This window comes from Macaca nemestrina, chromosome 18, assembly GCF_043159975.1.
Source record: "Macaca nemestrina isolate mMacNem1 chromosome 18, mMacNem.hap1, whole genome shotgun sequence".
NCBI lineage: Eukaryota > Metazoa > Chordata > Mammalia > Primates > Cercopithecidae > Macaca > Macaca nemestrina.
The window spans coordinates 13,221,985-13,238,651 of record NC_092142.1 but is presented as its reverse complement, the minus strand read 5'-3'; the positions used below and the strand labels follow the sequence as shown (position 1 = coordinate 13,238,651).

General features: G+C 44.0%; 1 pseudogene; it reads right to left on the bottom strand.

Moving 5' to 3' along the window:
- Nucleotides 1–2,191: 2,191 nt before the first annotated feature.
- LOC112424265 (large ribosomal subunit protein eL33 pseudogene) lies at nucleotides 2,192–2,530 on the bottom strand (annotated as a pseudogene).
- Between the last annotated feature and the right edge of the window lie 14,137 nt (nucleotides 2,531–16,667).

The following is a 16,667-nucleotide window of genomic DNA, read 5'->3' as shown; positions in this document are numbered from 1 at the left end:
CTATGGTTTGAAATTCCCCTCTAAACTTCATATTGAAATTTAATTGCCATTGTAACAGTATTAAGAGGTAGGACTTTTAAGAAATGATTAGGCCGTAAGGTCTCTGCCCTCATAAAGGGGTGAATGTTGTTGCTGGGGGAGTGACTTAGTTATCACAGGAGTGAGTTTCTGATAAAAAGGATGAATTCACCTTTCTTGCCCTTCTGTCATGGGATAACCCTCGCCAATGCTAGCGCCATGCTGTTGGACCTCCCAGCCTCTAAAACCCTGAGCCAAATAAACTTCTGCTGTTTATAAACTACCTAGTCTGTAGTATTCTGTTATAGCAGTAGAAAATGGGCTAAAACTGGGCCAGGTGCAGTGGCTCACGCCTGTAATCCCAGCACTTTGGGAGGCCAAGGTGGGTGGATCACCTGAGGTCAGGAGTTCGAGACCAGCCCGGCCAACATAGTGAAACTCTGTCTCTACTAAAAATACAAAAAAATTACCTGGACGTGGTGGTGGGCACCTGTAATCCCAGCCACTTGGGAGGCTGAGGTAGGAGAATCACTTGAACCTGGGAGGCAGAGGTTGGAGTGAGCCAAGATCATGCCACTGCACTCCAGCCTGGGCAACAGAGCGAGAAACCATCTCAAAAAAAAAAAAAAAAGAAAGAAAAGAAAAAAGAAACATGATCCCCACAGTTGGAGATGGGGCCTGATGGAGGGTGTTTGACTTGATGCTGTCTTCATGGTAATGAGTGACGTCTTGCTCTATTAGCTCCTGCAAGATCTGATTGTTAAAAGAGCCTGGCACCTTCCTCCCCTCTCTCTTCCCTCCTTCCTCTCACCATGTGATGCCTGCTCCCCTTCACTTTTCCCCATGAGAAGAAGCTCCCTGAAGCCCTCACCAGAAGCAGATGCTGGCACCATGCTTCTTGTATAGCCTGCAGAACCATGAGCCAAATAAACTTGTTTTCTATATAAATTATCCAGCCTTGGGTTTTCCTTTATAGCAATGCCAACTAAGATGCTTGGCTTCTTGTCTTTCCCTCACGGATTTCTCCTATAAATGCTTCCTTAATAAATCAACTGTGGCCAGGCGCGGTGGCTCATGCCTGTAATCCCAACACTTTGGGAGGCCGAGGCAGGCGGATCACCTGAGGTCAGGAGTTTGAGACCAGTCTGGCCAACATGGTGAAACCCTGTCTGTACTGAAAATACAAAAAAATTAGCCAGGCATGGTGGCAGGCACCTGTAATCCCAGCTACTTGGGAGGCTGAAGCAGGAGAATCACTTGAACCCAGGAGGAAGAGGTTGCAGTGAGCTGAGACTGTGCCATTGCACTCCAGCCTGGGCAACAAGAACAAAACTCTGTCTCAAAAAAAAAAAAAAAATTCAACTGCATGTAAATCCTTGTCTCAGGGTCTTCTTCTGAAGAACTCCATTTTGGGATGGGGTCTGGCTCTGTAGCCCAGGCTGGAATGCAGTGGCTCAATCTCAGCTCACTGCAACCTCTGCCTCCCAGGCCCATGCAATCCTGCTGCCACAGCCTCCTGAGTAGCTGGGACTACAGGCACACACCACCACACCCAGCTAATTCTTGCATTTTTGGGTGAGACAGGGTTTCACCATGTTGGCCAGGCTGGACTCAAGCGATCTGCCCACCTCAGCCTGCCAATGTGCTGGGATTACCAGCTTGAGTCACTGCACCCAGCCACAGGCAATTATTCTCATAAGCTGAAACCAGAAACAAAAAGTAAAAAGATCATTGATGCGAGACCAGCTGTGGAAAGGTCTAGCTCCACATTTTCACAAAACAGGATGATTCCAACCAGGGTGATGTAATGACAGTTTCTCACAACTTGAACTATAGTGTTTACTACTCAGACTCTGTAACTTGCTAATGATTATGTTTATTGAAACCTACATTACCTTCTCTTGCTCACATGTATAAGACAAGTAGGTTTTATTTAAGAAATTAATTAAGTTCTCCTAGCTACATTTACCCTTGGAATTATTAACATCTGGAAATGAAAATCAATGAAGACTTGGTGGATTCTTTTATTTCTTTCATTTCTTGCCTCCATCTGCCCACGTTAAGAATAGAATTGCTGCTGTACTTTGATCCAAAATCACTGTGCAAATCTAAAGGGAGATACCTTTTTTTTTCTAACAAGAGCACAAATCCACGTTTATTTATTGACTTTTCATTAGTTTAAATCCTTGAGGGGGTACAGCATCACTCGGATTCTGTGTCCAATAGCCTTAGGAGGAAGATTGCATCAGAATTTGGCACGTACCATGCCACTGTTTCCGTGTGCCTGAGTTACCTTTCCCCAGATTACTCTGGTTTTGTTTGGTTTGCCGCCAGGAGTCACTGTGTTGTTCTTTGCTTTGTATACATAAGCGTATCTCTTGCCCAAATAGAATTCTGTTTCATCTACGGCATAAACACCTTTGATTTTAAGAAGAGCCGTGTTCTCCCTTTAATTCCGGAGACCCCACTTATAGCCGGCAAAAATGGCCTTGGACCATAGCCTTCTAGACATAGTTCTTTTGACAAGTCCTGTTCCCAGCAGGCCTACTCCAGTTATTTGCCCCCAAATTTCAGCAGCAGGCGCTTCACTCCTCTAAAAGGAGATATCTAATTCTTTTTGGGGACCTCTTGTTCTGGGGATTAAATGAGTTAAGTAGATAACATAGCCAAGGGGTATGGCTCATAGAAGGCACACAACAATTAGCCACCTTTCTTCATTATGAAGTTGTGGCCTAGGAGGATGCTCTAATTCTGTGATTTTCAAAGTGTGATTATCCATCAGAATCACCTGGAGTGCTTGCTAAATGAAGATTCCTGGACTCTATCCTTCCAAATCAGAATTTCTGGGAAAGACCCAGAAATCAGCATTTTAAAATGCCCTCTGTTTATTTTTTTAACTTTTTTTTTTTTTTTTTGAAACAGAGTCTTGCTCTGTCACCCAGGCTGGAGTGCAGTGGTGCGATCTCAGCTCACTGCAACCTCCGCCTCCCGGGTTCAAGTGATTCTCCTGCCTCAGCCTCCCGACTAGCTGGGACTACAGTTGTGCTCCACCATGTCCAGCTAATTTTTTTTGTATTTTAGTAGAGAAGGGGTTTCACCATGTTGGCCAAGCTGGTCTTGAACTCCTGGCCTCAAGTGATCTGCCCACCTCCACCTCTCAAAGTGCTGCGATTATAGTTGTCAGCCACCACACTCAGTCCTCCATTTAAATTGTACGTATTCTAACGTTTAAACATCATCATATCTGATCCAGTGAACCAGGGTGTTCATGAGAATAGTGTGTTAATACAAACTGTTTTGTTCTAAGATGACAGAAACTCAAATGAAATTAACTTAAGCTAAAAAAAGAAAAAAAAAGAAAAAAAAGGAAGGAGGATTTATTAGTTCACAAAACTGAAGCCTCAGGGTAAAGTGTAGACCTGGGAATCAAATCCAGGGAATCAAATGCTGCCTTAAGGATTCTGTCTCTCCCCTCCCTCTCCTGCTCTCTTATCACAGTGAGCCCAGATGACTCCATTCCTGGGCTCTCCACTTGATGAAATCATTGTCCCCAGCATCTCCGTTATTGCCTTGTCTTTACACTCATTATCTTCAAAGATTGAGCATATCTTTTTCCTGGTAGTTTCAGCAGAAGTCTCTGAGAGATATCTGATTGGTCCAGCTTGGGTCACATGCCCATCTTTCAGCCAGTCAGTAGGCAGAAGGATATAGCTCTCTGATAGGTAAAACCTGAGCCATGTGTACATGCCTGTGGTAGAGAAATCGGTACCGACTCCACCTAAATCAGACAAAATGAGTTTCCCCAAGAAATAAATATCCTGTTGCCAGCGGAAGAAGGGAGAACTGTTTTTACACTGATGCCAAGGAGACAAGAGAACATCATGTTCACTAGAACCAGAATGCTCTTTTTTAAAAGCCCTATAAGGGATTCTGGTGATCATCACATTGGGAGGACCAGATTCTGGTGGGTCTCCTGGGTCAGCAAGAAAGTACCTCTCTGGACTCCCAGCATTTTGGGAGGCTGAGGCAGGTGGATCACCTGAGGTCAGGAGTTCAAGACCAGCCTGGTCAAGAAGGTGAAACCCCATCTCTACTAAAACTACTAAAAACTGACTGGGCACGGTGGCTCACACCTGTAATCCCAGCACTTTGGGAGGGCAAGGCAGGCTGATCACCTGAGGTCAGGAGTTCGAAAACAACCTGGCCAACGTGGTGAAACCCCATCTCTACTGAAAATACAAAAATTATCCAGGTGTGGTGGTGGATGCCTGTAGTCTCAGCTACTTGGGAGGCTAAGGCAGGATAATCGCTTGAACCTGGGAGGCAGAGGTTGCAGTGAGCCAAGATTGCACCACTGCACTCGAGCCTGAATGACAAAGTGAGCCTGCATCTCAAAAAAAGAAGAAAGAAAGAAAGAAAGAAAGAAAGAAAGAAAGAAAGAAAGAAAGAAAGAAAGAAAGAAAGAAAGAAAGAAAGAAAGAAAGAAAGAAGAGAATGGAGGAAGGAAGAGAGGGAGGAAGGGAGGGAGGAAGGAAGAGAGGGAGGAAGGAAGGCAGGGAGGAAGGGAGGAAGGAAGGAAGGGAGGGAGGAAGAAAGGAAAGGAAAGAAGGAAGGAAGGAAGGAAGGAAGGAAGGAAGGAAGGAAGGAAGGAAGGAAGGAAGGCAGGCAGGCAGGCAGGTAGGCTTACCCGTAGTGAGGAAATGTCATATATGTCTGGACTGCCATTCAGTGCTAACATAGCCAAGCCTGTGAATGTGCGCCTGTGTGAGTGTCTAATTTTAAGGTGGTAGGAGCCCTTTTTTCTCTGGCAGCGAGCAAGAGTGGTTGTGGTAAGCCCCAGGGATGCATTTATCCTAAACTGACTCAGAAAGTCTCAAAACGACTGATTTGTCTTCACTGGAGAGTTGAAGTCTCACCTCTTCTGTCTAGGGAGAAGTAAAAATGACAGACTAGGATGAGAAGCTGGGTACCTTTGGTTCAGCTGAGGGTTAATCTTCCGCAAACCATGTTAGCCAGAGAATGCAAGCCTAGATTGTCACCACTTAACAGAAAGCAAAAAGGTTGGCATTAGAAGGAGCTTCGGAAAATTGTGTCTGCTTATCCTACAGGGAGACATCAGGTTAGCGTAACATCTACCAAGCAGATGTGCTGACAGGGACAGGGGCCAAATGGCAAACTTGTTGAAAAGGGAAAATCCAATTGTAATACAGATGATTTCTTTTTTTTTCTTTTCTTTTTCTTTTTTTTTTTTTTTTTTCCCAGACTGAGTCTCTCTCTGTCATTCAGGCCGGAGTGCAGTGGCACAATCTCAGCTCACTGCAACTCTGCCTCCCGGGTTCCAGTGGTTCTCCTGCCTCAGGATCCTGAGTAGCTGGGATTATAGGTGCGTGCCACCATGCCAGGATAATTTTTGTATTTTCAGTAGAGACGGGGTTTCACCATGTTGGCCAGGCTGGTCTCAAACTCCTGACCTCAGGTGATCTAACCATCTCGGCCTCCCAAAGTGCTGGGATTACAGGCATGAGCCACCGCGCCCAGTCACAGATGATTTCTGATGAAAACGTATTGTACTTCAGTTAGTACAGGTGGATTTTCCCCTTGATATTTATCAATAGAAGAGAAACTTTTCCTTGAACTGAAAAAAAGAAAAATCGAGTCCTTCTATAAGTGCTTATTTATATCAATGCTAGAAGCGTGAGGAAGAAGAAAAGTTCATGAAATGAGTCCAGTGTCTTCCTGAACAACTAGTTTGCCCAGAATGGTAATGCTCCTACTGCTGGAAAAAAAAAAGAAAAGTGAGGCAAGACCCAAAAGGACTTGGAGTCTAATTTAGAAAGTACATCAAGATGCTGGGAGAAGATGTGGGGAAAGTTGCTGACAGAAGGCCCTGGTTGTGTCTTTTGTGGCCAGTTTGCTTGTATCAGCATGTCATATGTAAAGGGCAAAACATCATCTCATTTTAATAACACACTTAACTGTCTATGTATACACAGGAGATCATGATGTTTGCCAATTAAAAAATCGAATCTCAAGTGCAGGTAGAGCAAGCCAATTTTTTTTTTAGACCAGACAGCTAGAAGAAATCTGTGGTTCTTAAAACAGTATCTGAAACATTAAGAGTGTTGAGGCCGGGCACAGTGGCTCACACCTGTAATCCCAGCACTTTGGGAGGCTGAGGCGGGCAGATCATGAGGTCAGGAGTTCGAGACCAGCCTGGCCAACATAGTGAAACCCCAACTCTACTAAAAATACAAAAATTAGCTGGGTGTGGTGGCATGCACCTGTAGTCCCAGCTTCTCAGGAGGCTGAGACAGGAGAATTGCTTGAACCGTGGAGGCAGAGGTTGTGGTGAGCCAAAATTCGAGCCACTGCACCCCAGCCTGGGCAATGGAGTGAGACTCCACCTAAAAAAAAAAAAAAAAAAAAAAAAATGTGCTGCAATAAAGATCACAATGGGACGGGTGCAGTGCCTCATGCCTGTAATCCCAGCACTTTGGGAGGACAAGGCAGGAGGATTGCTCGAGTCCAGGAGTTTGAGACCAGCCTGGGAAAGAAACATGGCGAAACCCCGTCTCTACAGAAAATACAAAACTTTATCAGGTGTGGTGGCTGGTGTCTATAGTCCCAGCTACTTGAAAGACTAAGGTGGGAGGACTGCTTGAACCCAGGAGGCGGAGGTTGCAGTGAACCGTGATCACACCACTGTACTCCAGCCTGGGCAAGAGAGGAAGAGCCTATCCCAAAAAGCAAACAAACAAACAAACAAACAAAACACAATGATGTGGATATCAAAACCACATTTTGGGGAGGGAGTGTGACAGAGGAAGACATTTGAAGGAGAACAACTCAGCAATTTATTGAAAAGTGCTCCTCCCCACAGACTTCATCCACCTGGCAGCAGACTGGACGATTTAGAGGTGTTTTGTGCATTTCATCTTGTGCAATATTCACCAGATGGGATTATTTTTCTGACTCACCTTGTTTTGCCCTTATTGCTTTTAAAGTGTTCCACTCCATATAAGAATGTTCTTCTTCTCTCTTAGGAACAGAATTAGATATTCATTAAATCATTTATTTTTAAAGTATCAGGGAGTCTGCTATGTACTATGCACTGTACTGGGCACTAAAAATACAGCAATGAAAAAAAGGGCAAAAAATCCTATTCTCACAGAGCTTATGTTCTAGAACTCTACTGCCCAAGATGGTACCCATGAGTCACATGAGCCACTGAGAATTTGAGAAATGACTGGTCCAAGTTGAAATGTGCTGTTGGTGTGAGAAAGACACAGGATTTCAAAGGCCTATTACTGGAAAAACAATGGCAAAGCATGCCAGTGTTTTAAGATTGATTACATATTAAAAAGATAATATGTTGGATATCACTGAGTCAAGTAAAATACGTTATTAAAGTTAATTTCGGCTGGGCGCGGCGGCTCACACCTGTAATCCCAACACTATGGGAGGCCAAGGCAGGTGGATCACTTGAGGTCAGGAGTTTGACACCAGTCTCGCCAACGAGGTGAAACCCTATCTCTACTAAAAATACAAAAATTAACTGGGTGTGGTGGTGGGCACCTGTAATCCCAGCTACTCAAAAGGCTGAGGCTGGCAGGAGGATCGCTTGAACCCAGGAGGCCGAGGTTGCAGTGGGCCGAGATCGTGCCACTGCACTCCAGCCTGGGCAACAAGGTAAGACTCCATCTCGAATAAATAAATAAATAAGAATAAAGTGAATTTCACCTGTTTCTTTTTACTTTTTTCAGTGTAGCCACTAGGAAATTAAAAATTGTGTATGTGGCTTACATTTTACTTCAAGTAAACAGCACTCTTCTAGAACAGCAGTTATCAGGTGGGGGTAATCTTGCCCTGTCTCCTGGGAGGACAGTGGATAAACATATATATATATATATATATATATTTTTTTTTTTTTTTTTTTTTTTTGGTAGCTTGACATCGATCATCTCTGGAAACTCAAACTTTTAGGACTAATCTTTGAGAGGTTCCAAGACACCATGCCTGGAATTCAGAGCCGCCCCCAGGGGGTGTCTAGACTTCTTTGGGCATGGGTCATTTTGGGGAGCCCACGGTTCTGCTTGGGGTGTGTGTTGGGGGGTGTGTGTGCACATGCACGTGTTTTGAACAAATCTTCTTAAGAACATGTAGCAGCAAAATGTCACTAATGATAAACAAATGTGTTACATAATTTTGAGCAAGATTTAAACATATTAAACTGCCTTGGCCACTGGGCACAGTGGCTCACACCTGTAATCCCAGCACTTTAGGAGGCCGAGGAGGGCGGATCATCTGAGGTCAGGAGTTCGAGACCAGCCTGGCCAACATGGCAAAGCCATATTGTAATTTTGTAAAAATACAAAAATTAGCCAGGTATGGTGGTACATGCCTATAATCCCAGCTACTTGGAAGGCTGAGACAGGAGAATCGCTCGAACCCAGGAGGCAGAGGTTGTAGTGAGCCGAGACTGTGCCACTGCACTCCAGCCTGGGGGCAGAGTGAGACTCCATCTCAAAAAAAAAATAAAATAAAAATGCCTTGGCATATTGTGGAATTTCCCTCCCGTAAGCTTTTCCCCTATGACAACTTTTTTTCATTTAATATGATCAAAGGTTTTCTCTAAATTTAAAAATATTTTATTATGAAATATCAATACAGAGGAAAAAAGCAAACATGTAAATATACTACTTACTAAATAGTAAGCAAATATCTGGGCATCTGCCACCTGGGTCATGAACAGAGCTTTCTCAATATCCCAGGGACCCCCAGGGTCGTCTCCCCATCATAACTCTCTACCTCCCCTCAGGCTTTTGAGGTAACTTTTTCTTGACTTCCTTTTTAATTTTACAACCTATAGATGTGTCCCTAAACAAAACAGTATCATTTTGACTATTTTTGAACCTTATATAAATTTAACTATACTGTATATATTCTTTCTAATTTTGCTTCTTCTGCTCCATATTATGTATTTAGTTGTACTCTCATAAATGCATGTAGCTCTACCACTTTATTCTCACTGCTGTATAGTGTTTTATCCTGTGAGTATACAAGGCATTTATCAGGTCTACAGTAGAGCACATTTAGGCTGTTTCCATTTTATGGCTATCTTGAACAATGCTCCTATGAACATTCTAGGACATGAATGTTGAGCTCATGGGCACAGGTTTCTCTAGGGTTGGTCCTCACCAAATTTTAATTCAAAAATATCTGTAGAATCTAACTATGCATCTGTGTCTGAGATTGAATAAAATCAACTCATCTGAATCCCTTATTACAGTCATTAAACTTCCAGAATGCACTTAAAACTCCATTCTCACTCCAAGTTTTCAGCATTTAGTGCTATTTGAGATCAAAGCCCTAGAAACTATCTCCTTAACTATTTTCATTTTTCCCAATCTCATTGCATAAAGGAGGAAAGAGACTCTGATTCACACATATCCTTGCATTGCCTTTGCATTGCTCACCAGAGTGATTTAGCTAAAAGGAAACCTGACCCACGTTTGCAACCCTTCATGGGATCCCCATTGCCTTCAGGATAAAATCCCAAATCCTTAATATAGCATCAGAGATTCTGTCAGCTCCCCAGTCTGCTTGCCAGCCACACACAGCCCTACACTTCCCCTTTTTTTTGGCAATACCAAAGGGCTTAGAGTCCCTGCTATACGACTTGGTTTTTCTTTTTTCTTTTTTTTTTAATTTTTTTATTTTTGAGTCAGAGTCTTGTTCTGTTGCCAGGCTGGAGTGCAGTGGCACGATCTCAGCTCACTGCAACCTCCACCTCTCAGGTTAAAGCGATTCTCCTGCCTTAGCCTCCTGAGTAGCTGGAACTACAGGTGCGCGCCACCATGCCCAGCTAATTTATGTATTTTTAGTAGAGATGGGGTTTCACTATGTTGGCCAGGATGGTCTCAATCTCTTGACCTTGTGACCTGCCCACCTCGGCCTCCCAAAGTGCTGGGATTACAGGCGTGAGCCACCGCACCTGGCCCCATGGTTTTTCATACCCCATGCCTTCTACCAGGTGTGCTCTCTGCCTCTTCCCAAATCTTGTTTTCCGTATAAACTCCCACCCATCCTTCAAGGATCAACTCGAAAATTATCTCCTCCAAGAAATCCTGTTCTAATGTACCCATGATGCTATATTATAACTGTCAGTCTCCCTCCCCTCCCTGAGATGGGGGATTGTTTCTTATTTATCTCTGCATCTTTATTGTTAAACACAGGGCCAGACACATGGTGTGATGCTTAATTGTGTGTGCCAACTTGACTGGATGATAAGGTGCCCAGATATTGGGCTAAACCTTATTTCCAGCTGTCTCTGTGAAGGTTTTTCCAGATGAGATTAGCACTGGAGTATCTAGACTGAGTAAAGCAGATGGCCCTTCCCAATGTAAGTGGACCCAATTCACAGAGGGATTGAATAAAATAAAAAGTTGGAGTAAGAATTCACCTTTGCTCTCTGCCTGTTTGACCTAGAACAGTGGTGTTATGCACTCTGACTGGAACTACACCACCGTATTTCCTGGTTCTCCAGCTTATAGACAGCTGGTCATGGAACTTCTCAGCCTCCATTATCTCGTAAGCCAATTCCTTATAATAAATCCACATATAAAGTCCATGGGTTCAATTTCCCTGAAAAACCTTGACTAAAACACTTGGGTAAGTGCGGAATAAATATTTGTTGAACTGAGCTGAAATGGACATTTGAACTTGCCTAGACTGAAAGAGCCTCATAGCACAGTGCCACGAGGTGTTACACACTATGTTACAAATGATAGTGTCACAAACAGCACCTCCTAGAGTAGTGCATTACAGAAGACTACTAATCTCCACTCCCATTCTTCTTGCTTTTGTTGTCTACTCAAGAAAAATTGTTCTCTGCCAGGTGTGGTGGCTCATGTCTGTAATCCCGGTGCTTTGGGAGACCGAGGCAGGCAGATCCCCTGAGGTCAGCAGTTTAAGACCAGCCTGGCCAACATAGCAAAACCCTGTCTCTACTAAAAATACAAAAATTAGCTAGGTGTGGTGGCGCATGCCTGTAATCTCAGATACTCAGGAGGCTGAGGCAGGAGAATCGCTTGAACCCAAGAAGTGGAGGTTGCAGTGAGCCGAGATTGTGACACGGCGCTCCAGCCTGGGAGGCAGAGTGAAACTCCATCTCGAAAAAAAAAGAAAAGAAAAGGAAAGTTGCTCTCCATGTGACCCACTTCTTCCCCCAATCTCTGTCCTCTGAAACCTAGAGTTGCTATCTAAAGTGAATTAGAATCAAGCATTTTAGAATCTCCTAGTATCACTCAGGTAAGTCACTACATCCTCAAATGACTATTTCCTTCTTAATTCAGATAGACCATTGACTGATAACATATATTTTCAACAGAATACAGCTTGGTATTTATATAAATATATAATTTATCATTAATCATTTAGTATTTTCTGTACATCGCTGTCATCTTTCAGGATACAAAGGAAACAACTTGTAGTACTCCAAATAAGGTACAGGATATTAGGTAACAATTTAACTAGCTGAACAGAAATGTACCAGGTCATTATCTTTTCATATATTTGATATGCTTAATTTTATTTTTGTGTGCCTCTGTCTTAAAAGTAAAAAGCAAGAACCAGGTGCGGTGGCTCACACCTATAATCCCAGCACTTTGGGAGGCTGAGGCGGATGGATCAGTTGCAGTCAGGAGTTCAAAACCAGCCTGACCAACATAGTGAAACTTCATCTCTACTAAAAATATAAAAAGCTTAGCCAGGCATGGTAGTGCGCATCCACGCTACTCGGGAAGCTGAGGCAAAAGGATCAGTTGAACTCGGGAGGTGGAGGTTGCAGTGAGCCTAGGTTGCGCCACTGCACTCCAGCCTGGGCAACAGAGTGAGACTCCATCTAAAAAAAATAAATAAAATAAAATAAAATAAGGTCAAAAGCAGGGCATGAAGTACAATTAGTTAAAGATTTTAGCTACTTGGGTACATGAAAACAGAGATTTTCACAGTAATTTTCAGGGAAAAGTGTGGGAGAAGTCATATACACAGGATATTCTCCCCCACTCCTCCCGTACCTCCCATACCATAGCAGACATCATCAATTGCTTTCCAGTACTCATTTCCTCTGAAGCTGGAGACCCTCCAAATTCTCAAAATTCGAGATAGCACTCCAAGCAGTATTGATCCCAGAGGTAAAGCACATTTGCCATTTCAGATTGAAAATCTGCCAAGAAGTTTTTAGGCAAAGGATCATCTCTTATTTTCCTAAATTGGGTAAGAATATATTCTAGGTGGTACTAAGGCTGGTCCTAATGTACTGAATATCAATATGAAACTGAAATGTTTCTGTTCACTGGTTTAAAAAAAGAGAGAGTGAGAGGAGGAGGAGGAAGAGAAAGAGGAAGAGAAAAGAAGGAGAAGAGAAAGAAGAAAGAAGGAGAAGAGGAAGAAGAAAGGAGAAGGAGGAGAAGAGGAAGAAGAAAGAAGGAGAAGGAGGAGAAGAGGAAGAAGAAGAAAGGAGGAGGAGGAGGAGGAGAAGAAGGAGGAGGAGGAGGAGGAGGAGGAGGAGGAGGAGGAGGAGGAGGAGGAAGGAGGAAGGAGAAAGGAAGGAGAAGGAGAAGAAGCAGAAAAGAAACTGAAATATTTTCCTCCCGTGTCAGGACTGAGTTTCCCCTAAAGATCTTCCTGGTTTCTCCAGCCTACACTGACTTTTCTCTTCCCTTATTGTTAATGGTCTTTGGCTTGCATGCTAGATGGGTTAGTGTCCAGTTAGACTGCTACGTTTCTTGATAGTAGGGGCAGAGTCTTAAGTTGTGGTGAACATGGCAGATGCTGAGCACATAACAGATGCTCACTGAAGTATTCCCTCTTTTTATTGGTGATATAGAAAAAGAAGACAGCAGAAAGAGAGGTATCTCACCTTCTCAATACACTTTAGGGAAAAAATGTTGAAAGAAAAAGTTGAGTTGAGAGAATAAACTAAAGCAACAGCAAAATATGCTCCCTACCCTTTCAAGTCTAAAATCTTCAAACCATTTATTGTCCAATGGTGGAGGGAAGTCAATTTAGAGACCACACTACTCAAAAGTCAAAAAACATTTGCTGGGGTTACTAATTTAATATTTCAAGGAAACTTTCCACACTGCATGTTCCAACAAACTCATTAATGCTGAATCTTTGTAATGCTCTGAATTTAAAATTCTGCTACCATCTTACCCCGGAACACTCACTTCTGCCAATAAAAAGATTTGCTTTTACTAAGGTTTGTGGGTTCACTCATCTTTGCTTAAGCGGCTTCCTCCATCTGAAATTCATTTTTCTCTTCTCTCTCCACCTGTTCCAATCTTGCCTGGCCCACTCAGTCAACTGAGGGACTCTCTCTCCCGTACAACCTCTTTTGACTCGTGGAACTGTAACACTCCCATTCTGGCCACTCTGGGCATCCACCACATATTTTCTGCATCACACTAGGAGTCTGGATCCCACAACATGTAAAAGCATAAACTTGAGAGTCTGCCAGACACCTGAGTCAAAACCCTGGCTGGTTAAGTGACCTCAAGCAAAGATCTTATCTTCTTTAGGCCTTAGTTTCCTCATCTGTAAAATGGACATAAAAATAGAACCCACAGAACGTAAACTAGTACAACCTCTATGGAAAACAGTGTGGAGATTCCTTAAAGAACTAAAAGTAGAACCGCCATTTGATCCGGCAACCCCACTACTGGGTATCTACCCAGAGGAAAATGAGTCATTATACAAAACAGATACTTACACACACATGTTTACAACAGCACAATTCTCAAGTGCAAAAATGTGGAACCAGGCCAGGCACAGTGGCTCACGCCTGTAATCTCAACACTTTGAGAGGCTGAAGCAGGTGGATCACCTGAGGTCAGGAGTTTGAGACCAGCCTGACTAACATGGTGAAACTCCATCTCTACTAAAAATACAGATTAGCTGGGCATGGTGGTGGGCACCTGTAATCCCAGTTACTCAGGATGCTGAGGTGGGAGAATTGGTTAAACCCAGTAGGTGGAGGTTGCAGAGAGCCAAGATTGTGCCACTGCAGTCCAGCCTGGGCAACAGAGCAAGACTCTGTCTCAAAATCAATCAATCAATCAATCAATCACTTGGGCCCACTCCTAGTGTGTATGATTCCGTAGTGCTGAGGTGAGCTTGAAAATGTGCCTTTCTGATAGGTCCCCTGGTGAGGCTAATGCTACTGGACTAGGGAATACATTTTGAGAATCACTGATTTAGCTCCTGAACGTGTGGTCTGGCAATGTTGGGCTGTGCTCAGCTGGGCTGTTCTTCTGGTCTTGGCTTGGCTCATTCATGCATCTACGGTAGGCTGCCAGTCCACCCCACAGCCGTTTCTAGGAGTTGGCTGAATGCTGACTAAGATAGCATGTGTGACTGGGACATATGTCTCTCAGCACTTGACTGATCAGATAAGGATTGTTCACATGGAGTTCATAGGGTTCCAACAGAGAGCAGAAACAGCTAGAAGTCTAGACTGGCGCGCTGTCACTTTTGTCACATTCTAATGTTCAAAGTGTGTCACAAGGCCAGTCCAGACTCAAGAGGTGGGGACACAGACTCTACCTCTTGATGGGAGAAGCTACAAAGCCACTTTACACGGGGGTGTGGTTAAAGAGAAGGGAGCAGTCTGTGTCCATGTGTGCAATCTATCACATCACTGTTGATCCTAATATCTAATTGGCACACAGGAAATACTTGTAGAATGAGTAAGTGATTCTCCTAACAACTGAATTTTCAAATTTTGCAAATGATAGTAAATCACTTGCACGTGACAACCTAGCATCACGTGCACAGGGGCTGCTGATGAATAGTAGATTCCCTGCTTGATGACTGTGTGATCTTCACCCTCAAGCCTCAGGGCTTTTGCATATAAAATGAGGATGATAATTTTCATCTCACAGAGTTGTGGTAAGAATCAAATTTGAGAATCAAAGCTAGGCACGGTGGTTCACGCCTATAATCCCAGCACTTTGGGAGGCCGAGGTGAGCAGATCACTTGCAGTCAGGAGATCAAGACTAGCCTGGCCAACATGGTAAAACCCCATCTCTACTAAAATAATAATAATAATAATAAAAACAAAAATAAGCTGGGTGTGGTGGTGGGCACCTGTAATCCCAGCTACTCAGGAGGCTGAGGCAGGAGAATCGTTTGAACCCGGGAGGCAGAGGCTACAATGAGCCGAGACTAAGCTATTACAATCCAGCCTGGACAACAAGAGTGAGACTTCATCTCAAAAAAAAAAAAAAAAAAAAAATTGAGAATCCATACACAACATGAAGGTTTTAGAATTTCCTGAGCAGCGTAACCTCTCTACACATCGGTTCCCTCATCTGAAAACTGGGCACAAGTCACCCTCATCTTACAAGGTTTGGTGGAGGATTAAATGAGATGACATGTGCCAAATGCTTGCTCACAATTATTACTCATGGGATCACATTGCCTAGCACAATGCCTGCTAACACTCAAATGCTCGACCCCATGTGGCACTCTGCCAATAGAAATATACTAAAAGAGCTGCGATAAAATGCCCCACATCAAAAACTCCAGGTGCACAAATGCTGTCCAAAGTGCCAGACTTTGACAACCTAGACGTGCAAGAAGCCACCAGCACTCCAGCCAGAGTTGGTGGGGTCTCACGATTCTCCCCAGCCGGATGCCTCTGCCCATTTCTCTCACACATCTAGCCCACAGCTCCAGTGCCTCTACTTATAGAGTGAAAGTAGGTCACCTCAATATTTCAGATGTTAGAGGCGGGCAAGATACAGGAGAAAGGAATGGAGCAGATGAAGCCAATAGCCAGAGACGAGAAGTGGATGGTTGGGGAATTCATAAACCTTTTGCAACTTCCCTAAACAGGGAAGGGAGGAAGGGAAGGACAAAAGGAGGGAAGGAGGGAAAGAGGAAGGGAGAGAGGGAGGGAGGAAGGAAAGATGGAGAAAAGATGAAAGGAAGCTTAGCAGGCAGATGGTTGATCCACTTGAATGTCCCCTCTCAGTCACCTGCAGCCTCTGAGACCAGAGGCTGGAGATGCTACGTGAGCAATCTTGTCTGCTGCCCATTTAATTGCCTGGGGAAGCCACAGCGACTGAGAAAACCACGCATTCTGCTAAAGCTTTCAGAGTGGTCCCCAGGGCTTCCCTCCCTCTAGGTGACTCCCATTTAGGCCAGCATTAATGGTCACCTGCCAAGAAGCCCTTGTCAGACTGTGCAGTTAAAAGTGCCTTATTCAGATAATCACCAGCTGAACCAGAAAGCCTTCTGGGCTGGGAGGGTGAGCTCTGGCTGTGGGTCCAGCCAAGCCTGCAGCAAGGCAGCCTCTCAGCCTGCCAAGCAGGTTTTTCTCACTCTCTCCTCTCCAGGAAGATTGTAGGGCTTTGCAGACTCATGGGTTGCACTGTTAATAATGATCTCGTAGGAGCAGGCAGCTTAGGACAAACCCAGGGTCAGATTTCAGATCAGGTTCAGGATAGTAGGAGAGCTTGAGAAAATTTGAGGGATCTGGAACCTTCCCTATGGGAGGTGGGAGGCTGGAGGCTGTTCTTTTACTAGGCACATAGATATGGTTCACTTGCTACGGACGAGGAGCTATACCAGGTGCTGGAGA